The following is a 17,279-nucleotide window of genomic DNA, read 5'->3' as shown; positions in this document are numbered from 1 at the left end:
GCTCTGTCATGTGGAAATAATTAACTTTCTTGTAAACCTATTAAACATCAAAGGAAGGGGATTTTTTTGTTTTTGTGGAACCAAAGACAGGCACATAATGGCATTTGTTTTACAACAATTTATGTTAAAAGAGTTTTACTGGAGAGGTACCTAAATGCAAAAAGGGGGATAATGGAATTGGGCTTATAGGTTGATGGAACTACACGTAAATGAAAGATGGCAAAATGGAGTGAAGGAAATGGACATAGTGATGATGTTTATCGCTGGGGAAGGGGACATCATTACGCACCTTGTTAAGCCCTGTGAGCAATGCTGCGTGGACGTAATTACCCATTTAAATGAGTTTCCCGTAGTGTTGTTTTTTTTACTTCTCAAATTAAACTCAAAAATATGCGACATTCTGCTCTCAACACACAGACCAGAGGTTAACAAGTAGAGGTTGACCATCAAGAAAATGAATATATTAAGACATTTCGAAGCGATCATAATCAGCCTTTCGTTTTTTTGTGCAAAGTTTGAAATCAGTTTTTAATGTAAAGGAAAACAAAGGTGGCCAAATCGAGTAAAGCCAAACACGTCTCGGGAAAAGGAAAGGAAAGGCTCCAGGAGGATAATGCAAAAAATAACCCCATCTCTCATTAATGTAGATTTTTCTGCCTGTGGTTGACAATGCCTGCAGTTACATTATTATTGGATAGAAAAGGTCAAGTTTAAAAACACAAATCCTAAGATTTGTTATGGCCATGAGTGGAATCTATTTGCAGTGGAAGCTCACAATAGTATTTAACTGTCGTATCCAGTCTACATCAAGACGAGTGTCGTCGGCTCCATCGCTTTGGCTCACAAATATCAAAATGGATTCATTTGTATTGGCATGCCGTGTAAGAAAACATCAACTCTTCAATGTATTTGTCCTTCCTCACAGATACAAATAACAAGACACGCACAATCAGCCTCCTATGTGGGGTTTTCTTTTTTCTTTTCTGATCCATGGTGGAGCAACACAACCGATAAACCAAGCAAGGAAAAAGTAATAACAATTCTCTCATAATGACCATTAGGATTTGAGTGGGCCAAAAATGTATTTCATCCAAAAAGTTCAGAGAGGAGAAAAGGTAATAATTAAAAGTCATGGGTATCCGGCTGTTTTTTTTTCATTGTATTGTCTTAGCTAACCTGTACCTGACCAGACTGGTTGCCACATTGTTAACCGAGTTCCGGCTTTCTCCTGAGTGCTGATGCAATGCTGTTGGAGTGACAGGATAATGTGGGCGTTTGAGTTCTCTGGAACATAACAATACTCTCTGTGAGAGGAAACTTTTCCAAGCAGCCAGCTCTGACACCAGGGAAAATTGACCTTTCCAAGTGTCCTGTTTTTTTTCTCTCTCCCTAAAACAAAGAGGGAGCAGGAGGATGTTAGTTAGCATTTCCCCCATCACATTAAATGTCAACTTCTGCATGCATAATTGCAGAATGGAAAGGAGGAAGACTTCTAGTGGACCAATTTACTGGTAGATGGATGAATCCCCAGCTTAGTTATTCACTGCATTGCAGATATTGTCCTCATACTCGCAGTGTCGCCTGCTCCCACTGTACGGTCTTCATTTTTGGGATCTGTATGTTAGCACATGGCTTGACAGTCTTTGCAACATCGAGTGAAACTTAATTCAGCAGGACACAAAAGACTTTGTCCCTTTGTCAGATGTCTACCTTTTTAAAGAATTTCAAGACGGCAGAGCAGACAAAAGGGAGCAAACGTCATTGTATTACACACACAAATGCTGCATTAAACCTTTGTTGTGTTTGCTCCAGTGGTTGAGCCGTCTTTCCTGTTTCTCCCCTCCTTTCATTTTAGTAAATTCATACATATAGCGCTCGGGTTTCTAGACATAAACCTGGATGCGCATTAGGGAGCACATGTATGGGATGTTTGATGAGCGCAGAGGCTGTTGGCAGGCGAGTCACTATAGCGGCAATATCGGCCGCCTCAGAGCCATGCAGCAGCATGGCTAGAGGAGCAGCAGGGTAGCGTAATTGTGCATTGTTCATCCACAAAACAGAGGCAGAGCATGTAATGAGCTGTAGCATTTTCACCCAGCCAGCCTAATGGGCTATGACCGAGTATAGGCCTCTCAGAGCCCTCATGTTCCCTTTGCCCTGTGTGGCCAGTGTCTTGGGCCTCTTCTTTTCTTTTCTCCCATTCTCCTCCTTTTCTCTGACCGATCAACGTCAACCATTCCTTCACCCCTGTTATCCCCCTCCTTTATCTCCGCTCTCCTACCTATTGTCCCCCTGTCTGCGGAGATGGTGGGACCCCTAATGTGTTCTATGTGTGGCTCCTATTCTCATTCATGATGTCTGTAAAGCTCTAAGCAGTCAGTCTGAATCGGGCTGACATAAATCAGAATAGCTCGTTGATGGAGCGCCGTGTGCAGTGTGATTACATTAAAAACCCAAACGCAGAATACAAATAAAAGTTCAGGGGGAGAATTTGCTGATGTTATAGGTGTAGAGGATTTGTTGATCGAAATCTGCTTATTTTTCTATCAAAGGCTGTTTTGCATTTTGATTATCTAGTTTTCCTGAAAGCAATTCAGGTGGGCCTGTTTTGCTTGGGTTTGTTTTCCTGGGATTAGGGCTTTTCATAAAATGGCTCTGGCCTATTATTTACGCCCATATCTAGTTTCTAGGGAGGCGGGAAACCATGTCTTTGCTCGACTGATACCAGGTCAAGTTGGAAAGACAAGAACGTGTGCCAGGGAATAGATTAGAAATCCACTCCGGGCTGAGCTCGGAGGATGAAAACACTACTAATGATAATAGTTATGATTGCCTTGCAAGGGAATTGATAACGACTTCACCCGCCCCTTTGTGCTCTCTTATAGCATCAGAAAACAATATTCGGGTTCAGTCAGTGTCTGGCTGCTGAGCACAATGGGACGTCATGTTTGACTTTCCCCTCACGTCCACCATTTGACATACCACAGCAGAGACAGCCAAGTTAATGAATGAAAAGCTCTTGGCCTGCAGTGTCTGACTGCTCCGAGCGCAGCTCTTGCCCCAGTGACCGCCGATTTTCAAGATTACTCTCCTGTACCTCTTCCTGGGTCGGTCTTATGGCAAGCCAGCGAGCAGGGAGGGCAGCATATGTATAATTGTTAAAGGGAAGATTGCTTATAATCTTTGTACTTTAAAAAGAGAGGTTGACGGCTCTGTCGGGGAGCACGGCAGGAGGGTCACTGGAGCTGAGTTTTAGCGCCCTTATCTAGTTCAGGATTGTTACATCAAAGCAGACTGTAAGGACTGTTAAAGTGTCGACAAATATACTCCCACACGGGATCGTGAACTCACTAACGATACTCCTCTGTCAACCATTTAGGGAAAATTAATATGTATCAAAAGCTACAATTAGAAAATTAGACATTCTGGAAATTAATTTAATGACATTTAGATTAGAAGATTGCTCCGTGATGTGTTTATCCTAGTTTAGCACAAAGCGGGAACCAGTTAGCTTCCATAAATGGTGAAATATTCCCTTAAAAGAAACAGAAGGAATATTTCAATATTTCTGAAAAGCCTCTTATGTATTTTTTTGTACGAATTAAATACAAAATACGTCATATGCTAATTACAGTAGTGAGCTTTAGCGATACTGGTATGCTGATTTATCTCTTTTTGACAGAACAAGGCTAGCTGTTTCCCCTTGTTTTCAGTGTTTATGCTAAGCTAAGCTAACTGTCTCTTGGCTCCAGCTTCATATTTAACTTGCAGTGGTATCAATCTTCAGATATGACTCCCAGCAAGAAAGTGAATGTATTCCATCAACGTTGTTGCGTAAATGCATGTTTTCCTTGATTATATTTTGTATTGTTGAAAAAATTAGGATATTAGGCTTTGTTTTTTTCTGAGTTTTCAGTATCAGGCCAAAATGTTGTCGACTGCAAATGTTAATGCGTGGCTGTTTCATTTTTGTTTGTGTGCAATAAGACAGCAGACAAAATACCAAGGGTGGTGGGGGAGGACTGACATGGGAGTTGATGTTCTGACTTTTCATTTGTTTGCTACCCAGTAATGATTATTTTAGCCTCTAAGCCCCAGATTTGGCCTTGTTTTGCTATGGGAAGCAGCATCAATGGGGACAGAGCAGCCTTGCCCTAGCTGAGAAGCTTGTCTGCGGCTAAGCTGGTTGGCAACGAGAGTCAGGTACACGGCACGGAAGACATTTTGAGTGCAGTCACAGGAGGTCAGCTGGGAAGTGAAAAGGGGAATATTCGGTTTAGGTGAGGACTGGTTGACATTTGCTTCTGAATTACATACGTGTGTTCGCCTGGTGGCTGAATGAGAGCATTTTCTAATTATAGACCTCCATCGTTCGCCTTGTTAGTAATGCTGGTAACAAGCCAGTCGGCAGCTTGCATGAGCAACTCCAGAAAGCTGACTTTTGGTTTAATTTGGAGGACTAGCTATAATCCAGACTAAATCCCTTAAAGCTGAAGCCCCCTCCCTCCCTCACTGTTGGATTACGGGAGTGTCTTTAAAAGGATAAGGACCTGCTTATCACTGCTTCCCTCAACACTTGTTTGGGACTTCAGATGTGGGGGAGGACGGTTCATCGTCATCCAGCGTGGCCAGTGCGGAAATGAGTCAGAGATTAGGTATTGTATGAATGAGATCAATGATAATCACAATTTATGGTTTTTAAACCCCCATAGTCACAAAGGCATACGGATCTGAGCACATGGCTCCGCTCCCACCCCAGTGATTTTCATCAGTAAATTGAGTCTAACTGAATGAAGCGGCTAAATCAGATGTCCTGCAGCACTTTGTGCCTGTTGCCTTTAATCATTTTCACACAGACATTTATGAACTGTTTGACACAAAATGGCTCCAGCCTTTGTTGCAGAGAAAATATGGATCTGAGACCACATGAATACCATAAATCCCCTGCCGAAGTTTAGCTGATCAAAGCTACGACAGAAAATGTCAATTTGCATAATTTTAACATGTTGATCTTTAACAATTTTCACAAATTTAAAATAGTAGACAACAAATTGACTATCTCAGTTTTTGTGTCAGTGGTGGTGCTAGTAATCACCAGAATAACATTACTGTTAAAGCATGTTTTTTCCCACAAAGTATTAGTTTGACCTTTTGTTGTTGTTGCCAGGCACTCAGGAGAGACACCAGTTCACCACTGCTGCCGGTCGAGAAATAGTCTGACACATAACCCTCAGTAAAACCACAACTTTTACCTCCTCAGGTTTTGAGGTATTAAACAAAGATATAACATGTTGTGCCTCATTGCCACTGCACGGCTTGACTCGTCTCGGCTCGACTGGCTTATGATAACACGTCCTTTTCTCCGTTTTTGGCTTTCATTGTGTATAGTTCTCTGTCAGCTGATTGTGAGCTGATCGATTAAAAAATGTGGAGTTTGAGCAGGATGTCCCGTGAAGTGCTAGTGACGATTCTCTCTGGCCAATCAGTGAGCGGAAGTGTTTTAATTCCACCTTCTAGCACCTGCTCGGCTCGCTACCAAAGAAAGTACCAAGTGCTATCCACAACTTTAGTTATAGAAAACAATCATCGAGTAGAAATGCGGCTTTATTTTATTAATGAGCTTTAGAGAGACTGGGAGTTGAATTGTATCCCCTTGGACAGATGCTAGCTGTTTCAGGTCTTCATGCAAAGCTTACTGTCTCCTGACTTAGATATGAATGATACCAATCTTCTAAGAAGGTGAATTAGCCAATTTCCCCAAACTGCCAAACTATCTCTTTAAATGCTGCACTGAAATGAATGCCAACCATGAGCTGGCTAGAGGCCAGGAAAAAACACATGCAAACATCTAAAACAAAAACAGTAATGTTTTGACTGCAATGTAAATTACATTGGTAATAAATGAGCTAAAACATACAAATCCCTGATTTGTTAAGCAGCTGTGGCACGGTTCAGGTGCTATTGACAATGACAGGAGCTATGTATAGAAATGGTTTATACTAACAGTTTAAACTGTGTGTACCACTCACTGCTAATAAAGTGTTGTTGGGTGTGTGTGTGTGTGTGGGTGGGTGGGGGTGTGGCAACAAGGGAATAGAGACCAATCTAGCACACAGAGGCATATGTGTTGTTTGAGATGCTATATTTGAGTGTCAGCCTCATCAGGGTGTGATGGTGGTGAGGTGAGGGAGCAGAGTGAATTCCTGGTGGATCCAGGCTATGAACCCTGAGCTCTCCTCTCGGGAGTTACAGAGAGCGCCAAGCCACATGGGGGGAGAGGGGGCAGAAATAGAAGCACCTTAGTGTGAGTACTTGTTTACCTCAGTGTCACCATTTTTGACTCAGCTCATTAACTTGTGCACCTGGAAGAAGCAGCACACCTCTCACTCTCTGTCGCTCAACGGATAACAATAACTGAGGGGTGAGCATGAACACATTAAACCGGAGCTAATGAACAGATGCAACAACAGGGTGACGGGGCAGCTATCACACCTCAAAGGCAGACAATCGATTTCATCTGATACCAGTTCACAGATACACCCTGTAGCACTCTCCTCAAATCTAATCATGGATCCATTTAAACTACGTTAGCTGGGAGTCTACTTGCCATTAAAACGGCTTTTCAATTTCTATTATTTCGAGAGCATTGGTTAAAAAATGAACCGAGTGCAGAGGTAAAGTAAGAACCATATGTCTTCTGTCTCTGGAAGATCATCACATCGCGTTCATCCAAGCTCCCTCTCCTCTCCTCTTGTTGCTCCTCCTCTCTTCCTATTACCCATGCAGCCAGCATCCTCTCTAAATTGTTTTGCATGACCTTTGCTACAGTAGCTCTAATTATTACCATCACACTGGCCCTGTAAGGCACACAGCTAATTATACTGGATTTATCTGAAGGGACATTGGTGCCATTCTTCAAAGGCATGTCTTGGCTACCGTCAGTGCAGGTGATCTAAATCCAGAATAAGGTTAATTTGGGTAATACAGTAATAGTAATTAGAGTCACAATAATTGCAAGCATAGTTGTAATAACAATGAAGATGAGGTTATTAGTAATAGGGGTCCAAATTAACTGGCTACACATATGCAATACCTTATGTAATTGTGAAGAACTGCATTGCCAAAAAACAAAGAGGTTGAGAAGTGCAGAGCAATATGCATAATGACATTATTACAGAGCCAGATTGTTGCCGTTTCCTCTGAATCGATGTTTGACAGTGGTAGTTGAAAGATGTGTTTTCAAAGGCATTGTGGGATTACCCGTTAGTGTAGGTACCAGGACCTCTAGTCATTGCATCTCATAAAGAGTTGTTACTAGAGGAAGCGATATTTTTCAAAGCTCCAACATGAATGAAGAGGGGCAGTTGGAGCCGTCTTTTGGCTGGCGGGCAACTCGTGTAATGAGCCTAAGAGGGTTCCAATTATTCCACTTGCGATCAAAAAGGAGAAGGAGATTACTTCTCTTGCTTTTTTTCTTTGACATTTTACACAGTAGCATCTTTTGATAGGGGCTGAGGGAGAGGGAGAGACAAAAAAAAGGAGAAAGATTGCTATAGTGAGCGCCTGATAGTCTTGAACAGGCTCCAGCAGGACAGTCCTTCCTGTCTAGCAGAGAGAGAGACAAAGCTGTGCTTTTGCAGCTCACACATTTTTTTCCTTTATTTGTTGGATGTTTTTGTAATAAAACTACTTTTCCCAGTGCATGGTACATTAGCTTTCTCCCAGACCATGTCACCTGCACAAGACAGAAAGGGAGCTTTCATATAACCGCAGGCTTTGGCTACAGCAGACTTGATGGCTGAACGCTGCACTATTTCTCCACAGGGCTATTGTAAATTGTGAGGAGGCATGTTGGGTACTCACTCACTCACTGCAGTTATTTCCTTCTGCTTAACAGTGTAAGTCATGTTCCACACAATACAATGGGGACTTAAATTATTCGATTGTGTGCAGATTTTGTCCTCTCCCTTTCATTTATTAAATTCCCAGATTACAAGTAAAAGCCCATTAGATGCCTGGCGGTAACTAAAAGGATTTCTCTGCTATAGGATATCAAACTGTATCAGTGTATAGAGAAATAAACAAAGGACAAATAATATTATGTACCACTGCACTGAGACAAAGAGAACTCCAATCTGCATCAGCACAGATAAACATCCACCCCTAAGATATGTTCTTAGTAGATAACAGCTTAGTGTGTGTGTGTGTGTGTGTGTGTGTGTGTGTGTGTGTGTGTGTGTGTGTGTGTGTGTGTGTGTGTGTGTGTGTTTGCAACACTCACAAACAAGAGGCGCACAAGCGCACAAAACAGAGCTCTGATGAGCACGAAAATTACTACATGTTGTTTATGGTGGCAGAACAAAAGGATTTAAGGTCTTCATTTCAAGAAATCAAGCTGTGGAAAGGTGGATGCAGGGTTGAAGATGCATTTCAATTGGATAGATTTGACTTCATAATAAAGATATAATTAGGAGAGAATCAAGTTGCGCATGTGCCTGTGCCTGTGCGTGTGTTTGTGTGTGCAATCGCGTGTGTGTGTGTGTGTGTGTGCCTGAGGTCTGGGAATACAGTGCCTTGCCTTCCCCTGTGAATCCACTGCAGGGGCAGGAGGCAAAGACTCACCGTCTGTTGCTGTTTTCCACGACCCTCTATATCCCCCCCGCAGTGAAAAACGATGTTTGCCCCCAAAGACAGCCCTAATGCAAATTAAATTAAATGAAGTCAGTGCGGCTAATCCCTGTGTGTTTCGGCAGCTGAAACACGCCCCTCCCTCACGAATGAGTGGGTCAAGCCCGCTGCATCTGGCCCCCTCTCCACTGGCCCTGCTCTCAAGCTGCTCGGCTCCCGGTCCCTGACGGAGGCGACAGCAGGCCCCGCTCCGACTTTCTGCCCCACTGCCACTGTACTGCATGTGTGTGTGTGTGTGTGTGTGTGTGTGTGTGTGTCTGTGTATGAACACGTGCGTTTTGCTGTAAATTTGTGTTGCGTTATTCCGTTTGTGACAGTGTTTATTCTTTTTTGCTTGTTTTGCCTTTGCGCCAGTGGGTCTGCATATAAGCATTTCTTCTCGAAAGATTTATTTTTGTTTATGTCTGGCTTACACAGTTCACATATATTTCTTGTTTTTTTGCCGGGGTTTAGTTTTTTTTTTCTTTTTCGAATATTTACTGTTAAATGTAAAATAAAGAAGATTCACACGTCCACATGCCTCAGACAAAGTACTAAACAGCAGTGTAGTGGAAAACAAACGGTAGCGTTAGACCACTTAGTGTTGGATGCTGCTTTGTTCTTCCTGTGTCCTGATGGCAGCCTGTCACAGTCCTGTTAACAAGCCGGATTTAAGTGATGATGTGCAAGCACCTAATACTCTGCTGTCAATCTGGTCGGTGCTGACAGCTGCCTAGAAAGACCATCCCAAATATTAGCACCAGATGTGATGCACATTGAAGCCCCAGCAAACAGGATCAAAAAGCTAACTAGGCTTCCATAACTGGATCACTGATAGGACTAGCCTTGTATGACGCGAGCGAAAAGATCTCGTATGCCCATCTGTTCAATAAAAAGCCCCTTTCTGTGATACGTACTTTTGGCATGGAGCCCAATCGTCCACCCCTGATTTGTGCACCAGCTCTGATTTGCGAGACAAAGTGCACCAACTGAGTTTTAGCAGCTGGTGTAAACCGATATTGTGTTTAGGGGGTTGTGGGTTAGGAGGGCGGGTTGCTTTTTGATGAGCTGCAGTACATGTTTGTATGTGTGTGTGTGTGTGTGTGTGTGTGTGTGTGTGTGTGTGGGGCGACAGTTCTCACATGTATGTGTGTGCGCTGCGGATCTGAGCACCTGCACACATGCCCTTTGAAAAGCTCCATCACCCCTCCATCCAGCCAGCACGCAGTGTAAACACGGTTTGTTTGAGCGAGTGGCCTGGGGTAGTTGGATTAATGAGCGCTGATGAAGTTCCTCTTGTGTCCTGGGTGCTGCCTCCCTATTTGCTGGAGTGGCTGTGATGTGGTAGTGTGTCTGGAGGCGGTGACTCATTCCCTTTACCCAGTGTCAGATTAAGGCATGTCAATAAACAGACCCACTCAATCCATCTCCGAGTGACTGCATCCGCTCACGGAGCCTCCCAGTCTGTAATGAGCTGCTGCAAATCTCCATCCAACTAAAATGTCTGGAAAGATGCCTTGTCACAGTGAGTGAGAGAAAAGGAGAGAGGGAGGGAGACGGAGAGACTACAGCAGCACCGATGTGAAGCGACTGGCGGCCACCTTTTAAGCTGCTAAGAGAAAATGCACCGAGCGCCGTGCTCCACCATGTTGTAGAGCGTAAGCTTATCAGCTCTGCTCGCAGAACCCTCTCTTCTGTCGTCCTCATGTGTTTTGAGTTAATCAAAATGTAATTCTAAGTCTACTGATTTCAAAAGTGACTCAAAGTTATGTAGTTTATTCAGTCACTGCTCTCATGTAAGCATTTAGGGAAGTGTTTACATAATCTGCAGTGTCTCTGAATGTTTATTTTTAAGGCCCGGCCCAGGGGAGATGGGAGAAACCTTTGGGGAATCCGTGTGCACTAATTTAGCATCCCCCTCCCCCCCCCCCCCCCCCCCCCCCCCTCCCCCACTTGCTAATATAGAGCACAACTGGGAAACAGAAGATGCTATCTAGTAATTCTCTTCTAGTTAAAAACACATGTTCGTAGTGCTTATTCACAGTGGTTCCTGGAAACAATTAATCTACCTGGATTATATGTTCCACTCAACATTTTCCAGAGTCTGTTGAAAAAAGAATTACTACCTACCTCTCTCATGTGGCACCATACACACATGAATGGATTTTGGGAAGAGAGTAAGTGTGAAAACTTTTCCGTCTGACATCCAAATTAAAGAAAATCCCTCAAGACTTGCCTAAAGGGGAAGTGCCTGCTATTTGAGTTTGATTTGGCTCTACAGGCTTTACGGAAAGTAAGCCGATTTCTTTTAAGAAACAGCCGAGATAGTAAAGTCTTTTTTCCTTCCTCCTCCCTTTTTACTATGCAAAACCGTGAGTCGTAATCTCATAGACATACTCTGGTTTTCTTTCTGACGAGGAGATAGAATAAGTCTGAAAAAACATGCAGACCTGAAGGCTGAACAGGTGTTAAATGAAGCTCTATCCAGCCTTATGTGCCGGGTGCAGCAGGAGACGCCTATTCATTGTGCGTGGAGTGGACAGCATACCTTCCATCAAAAAAGCTTAAAAGCACCACCCTGGTCTCTTCAGACAAAGACAAAACAAAAACACAGTCCCAGGAACTCACACAGCCACCAACAGTTTGAAACATGTTGGTCCTGAGCGGTGATTCTCTGGTAAGACAACAGCTCTGACTTAAGCCTCTTTAGCGTCAGCCGACTCCGCTGGAATGCAGACGTCTGCAGAGGGGGCCTATTATTTAAAATCTTTTCATCATACTGAAAGGGAGGGAAATAGCTTTGACGTTGAGAAGCTCATGAATAATGAATGTTGTTTCTATCAATGTATGTATAATTAATCACATCTCTACTAACTGGACTTCTGTGGAGCCTGTAGGCCTGAGTGACATGGAGACTGGTCTGGACTGTTGTCTCTGTTTCAGAATAAAAGACAGCCGCATTGTCTTCCGCAGCTTCCTCTGTGGGGGTGATGCACAGGTGGAACAAGCAATAGCTTTAGTGCTTTGGCCCTTTTCCACACTTTATGAGAACAGGGAGTGATTGTTCTGGTCAGATGAGCAAATATTTGTTCAATTTCACACGGAAAGGCCAGCAAAATGAGGAGGAAGTGTAAGCAGGAAGGGGTGTTGTGTTTGCGAATCTGTTTCATTGTGTTTTAGAGGAGCTGTTATTTAGTTTGCTCAAACAATACTCGACACTTAACACATTGTGGTCAAGGACACAATTGACCTCATAATAGCACCTCAATTCACCCTGTTTTTTTTTTTGACCAGTCACAAAGACTGCGGAAATGTACAAGCTGGAGCGGCGCAAGGGAGCTTTTAAAAACCTTTTCACCATAGAATCACTCACTCTCATAACATGATTGATTCCCAAATGGGCTTCTGGGTTTGGGGTGAATTGACGGGTGATGAAGTGAAATGATGCAGAGAATGTGACACATTATTTGTCACACATGTGCCTTTCTGTCACAATTGATTGTGTATAATGAGTTTGCAGGGGAAACCAGTTGATATTAAATGGTAACAACTCTCTGTATTCATCACGGCAGGCCCCCTTTAGCAGGCAGAAATAGAAAATGTAATCTCATCCACAACCATGGCTGTGCCTCAGGCACTCTTTCACCCTTTTTACCGCTGATCCTCCCTTAGGGGCCCTGCCCTCTAAAAAGGAAGAGGGAAATCTATAATCTAGCAGATGGCAGAGGATCTATGGGAAATTCTATAATCGGGAAGAAGGTGGTGATGATGGTCTTCGGGGCAGAGGGGTGGTGGGTTACGGCCAGCTCACAGGCCAAAGAGCGCCTCTCCCATCTCACATAAATAAATAAAATATAAACCCACTCCGAGCAGGTGCCTTGGTGGTCTGTGTCTTCGTCGTGGGTGTCATACAGACCGAACGTGAGCTGCTCAGAGGTGCTGCTGGGTGCAGACCCAGAGGCGATGTGTTTGGGCGCCAGCTCAGCCCCACGAGTCAGGGATTGTTGGAGCAGTGCTTTTGTAGGGAAGCAGAAAGAGAGAGTCTGTGTGTGCAAGAATGTGAATGTGCAAGAGGCTCAAAGTGAAGCATTTCTTTTCATAGTCGCGGTGTATAGGACGAGAAAGTCACCCGCCGAGAGACACACACACACACACACACACACACACACACACACACACACACACACACACACACACACACACACACACAAATTCCTTTGCATCCTCACTGCAAAATTACATGAGGTGAATACATACATTGTAAACAGGCAGTTTCAGACACTAGGCATCCTTCATCCGGAGCTTTTTTATTTTTTTGTTAGAATTTCCTCCTCTTTCTCACTGGTCTTTTACTTTATCACAACCAAACTTAGGTAATGTAGCCTTTTCATTTTCTAATTGCAGCTGGCCTGCAAACCCCCTGATTCTCTCTCTTTCTCCCGATCTCTTCCTTTAGCAATGGGATATCGATAACAAGGCACATTATGTGCAACGTTTCCTTCCGCGACCGAGGGGAGCCCGCGAGCGAGCTGCAGCAACACTAAACGACTGAGGCACAACCTCAGACTTCTCAAACACAGCGGCGAAAACACAGCGGCGAAATTCGATCTGACAGTTTTAATTGATTCTGTCTCATCTTGTTCTGTATGTTTAAACTGTGCATTTTAGTGCGGCAGAAAGAGCATTTTGTTTCCACAACAAACGCGGCTTGATGTTTTTCGTCAGCTAAATGGGTGACATTAAAGAGTTGCATCCATGACAGACATGAAACGCTCACTCCCGCAATCAATTTGTCTTCTTTTAGATGCTCAGTTATTTTAGACGCAGTCTTGTTCAACCTGCCCCGCCCTGCTTAAATACCTTCTGTTTTTAATCAGTTTAAGTCTCATTCCTTCCACATACCGTTTATCTCAAATGTTTACTTTGCTTAAAATATTGACTGCTTCTTAAACAAGGTTTAATCTTGTAATTTAGTAAACGGCAAGTATTCCAGACAAAGATACAGCCTGGCAAAGACTGCTTATCTTTTTCAAAACAGTATGTTATCAGTGCATGACGCTGCATCTGTCCATATTTTTCTAGCTTGCTTCCTTGTTTAAATGTTATTCTGTGCTGTATCAGCCTCAGTAATACATACAGTAGGGCAGCTGTGTGACATTTTTTTTCTTTCTCTCTCCTATCTGTGTGACATCTGCTGAACTTGTCGGGTGTTTACTGGTGTAACAACTGGTGTCTTCACTCCCCACCCCTCCTCTTCTCTCTGGTGCTCCCCGTTCCCCCACACAATGAATACACTTGCATCCAGACTACAGAACCAATTGTCACGCTGGAAGGAAGGCAAATCAAATCTTACGGCAGCAACTAGGCGAGGAGATTGCTTTTCCTCTCAGTGGCAGAGAGGCGAGCCCGTTGTCCCTGTGACTCAGGTTTTACTGGAGAGAGAGGAGCAAAGGGTGAAAGGGGGAAATCTACTGGTCTGCAGCAGCTGGACCGCGAGTCTCCCGCAGGTCAAGTCTCACCCATTTCCTCCCCTTCACCCTCTCTCGCTCTCTCCACTCTCTTTCCACTTCCCTTCCCACTCATCCTTACACTACCTATCAGTCACCCAGCGACAGCGGGGACTACAATCCTCCCTTTAGTCCTCCAGATGAAACGGAACAATAATTATGGGGATAGAGTGGCTCTAGCCGCCAAACTGGGGCCACTTAGATCACAACAACACATTGTCCAACCTGATTAAATAGCCATTTGTGGCGTCCTCGCTGTAGTTAAGCAGTCCTCATCCTCTTGTCTGAAACTTGACCTCCCAGCAAGACATATTGACATGTCCTCCAATTTGAGGTCGGTCAGAAATGTGGGGGAAGACATTACATTTCTTTACAGGAAGCCTGGGCTAATGCATCCGATTCTTCCTCAGAATAGGCACTCAAGTGACTCTCCAATGCCCAAGGTTATGAGTGCCTGTTTATTCCACAGACAATTTGATAAAGGAATTGTGGATATCTCCACCTTTGATTAAGAAGTAGCTGCTGTGTTGAACATGAGCTCTGGAGGAAGAAATAGTGAAGCAAAAAAAAAAAGTAATACTATGAAGAGTCTCTTTTGGTTTTACCTACTCCACACTTAAGAGAGCTCCATGTAAAAACCCTGTGAGGGAATTGCATTATGGAGAGTACAGTTCCATTTCTGGACTGCAACAGCTTGAGAGCTGGCCGGGGCATACTAACCTTCCTCTCCAGGCCGTGCTTACACAGAACCTGCCATCCAAACCAATTACAGGCTGCAGCCAGAGTGACATTCACAAGAAATGTTCTATCTTGTCTTTTAAATGAAGTTGTCCCCCTTGTTACTCATGCCTTGCATTTTCATTTGTCTCTCACTGGATGTGCAGCCACTGTAGGAGATGAGGCCGTTTAATTTGCGTTCACTGGGACCAAAGTGGAGCACAGGAGGGCACAAAACATTATTGATCTATGATAAACGCGTTTTATATCTAGAAATCTTTTAAGAGATGGATATTATTCTTGGCTAAAACATGTGCGTGTCACGATTTATACATTCATGAAGTAGTGTGTGTTAATCATTCATTAATAACCAATCCGAGTTGCAGTGTGTTGCCGCTGCCGTTACCTTTGATATTTAATGGAGTCAAGCTGAACGGGAACAAAAGGAGTCAGGGGTAATACAAGAGAACAAACATGGTGTGCTCCAAATTAAGAGCTAATAATAAAATGTTAATTAAATTCCTTTTTATGAATTATCCTCTCTGTATTAATGAGTTAAAGTTTAATTAGGGGTAAATGGTAAAGGGAGACAGAATGATGCTAACCTTCAGCGCAAACACATTGCATCATAATTTAGCGAGCCCCAATCAGAGGTCTGCCCTCGCATTGTTGCCTATCATTATACAGACTCCCTGCAAAAAATAATTAGGAGCGAAGAAGGTGAGATGGCAAACAACAGCTTATCTCCTAATGATTGAAGGTAGACCTATGCACCTTTGAGAATACTGAGAGATAACTACATCTCTGACATACATACAAATTCCTTAAAGTTTGCAGCAACTAAAGAGAGAAGAACAGCATCAGCATCAGTCAGATAATAATGCCGCACAGCATATATGTGGTCTTTGAAGCTCTGAGTAAATGGCATCAATAGCACTGAATCTAAACAAACAAGGACATGCATTTGGTTGCATTAACAAGCTCTTCCATTTTTCATAGACTGCAAACAGGTCAGAGGAGCTATTTGCCAGAGGTAAACACCGCACATTGGCTGCTGTGATCTGCCAGCTTCACTTTTATTTATCTATTTATGCATTTTTTTCAAAAGAGATCCAAGAAGACGGGGACTAATGTTTGACATTTTCGCTGCTTCCCCCGTCCTCGCTGCTCAGACTCCCCGGCATTGTGGATTCACTTCCCTGCCGACGCCGAAAAAGTTCAGAATGTTCAACCCCATTAACATCTAATAAGGAGCGTCTGCGCACAGTCGCATATTGAGTTTAAATCCAAATCTGTTTGGTCACCATGTATGACAGCTGCGCCGGGCCGCTGCTACCTCAACAGCAGGCCTGTGTCAAATGTGTAGCTGGCTTGATAATCAGCAACTGTGCTCCAGTGCCTGCATTAACCTTCCTTATCATAGGGGTGACTTTTTTTTCAACAGGGCTTTGATTTCGGTTCTGTAGACTTCCCTCGGAAGTCTGCCATTTGACTCTCAGCTTTTTTATCAGGATACAGTATCTGCGCCGTGGAATTTTAAGTGAAGGCTCTGCTTTCTTTCTGCAGAAAACACCTGCATCTTATCAAAGTTTGTCGAAAGGGTCGTATCCTGGCTTTTCGCAGGACTGGGGAAGTCCTTTGAGAGGCTTTGATACCCTTTGCCCCCCTGACATCTTACCAAGTGTGAGTAGAAGCTTGGCAGACGCAGGAGAGGCTACCTGCTCAGTGTACACTAACTCCTCTGTCCATGTGCTCTTACTCGACATTCTCCTTGCTAAATACATGTTGGAGAAAAAAAAATGAATGTAGGGTGCCTTTGAACTGTGTTCTCTAATGTGGGTCAGAGATCTATCGCATGCATATTCTAAAAGTCTTTTCATCTGCAATTGCGGAGTTAAGATTCCCCTGGTACACTCTTAATTTCATCTACTTCTCTTGCAGTTATTTATTTAATATTCCCACATTAACATCTTCTCAGACATGGTAAAAAGTGAAGAGTTCAGAGAAGAAAAAGAAAGGCAAACTTTTCTTCTCCCTCTGTCTGCATGATCGCCTGTCCGTCCTAATGACTCCATTTTAAAGACGGTGGGCTGACCAGCAGCGGAGGGATGGAGAGCGGGGAGGGCGATGAGGAGACGAGAGGCTGCGCTCGCTGCGGCACTCTCCTCAGCTCTCAACTCCCAGCCAGCCTCTCTGTGTGTGTGCTTTGAAAGAGAATAGGATGCAGCCCTTTGAAAGTCGAGGCTGCTCACCGGGGCCTTTGTGGAAAATAACATTTTAACTGAAAGCCAATTACTGCTAACATTAATTTGGTTGCTTCCATTATTAAAAGTACCTCTCTCTGTTGCCCCCCATCATCCCTCAACCACAACCCCCCACCCCACCCAC

The 17,279-nt window shown here is 43.7% G+C and overlaps 1 protein-coding gene across 1 annotated transcript in view; it reads left to right on the top strand.

Moving 5' to 3' along the window:
- pcdh19 (protocadherin 19) overlaps nucleotides 1-17,279 on the top strand; it is a gene marked incomplete at both ends in the record, with an annotated part of 51,999 nt that overhangs the window by 11,384 nt on the left and 23,336 nt on the right. The window lies entirely within an intron of this gene.

The sequence above is a fragment of the Taurulus bubalis genome (assembly GCF_910589615.1).
Source record: "Taurulus bubalis genome assembly, chromosome: 13".
Classification (NCBI taxonomy): Eukaryota; Metazoa; Chordata; class Actinopteri; order Perciformes; family Cottidae; genus Taurulus; species Taurulus bubalis.
This window is presented reverse-complemented; position numbering and strand designations above follow the sequence as displayed.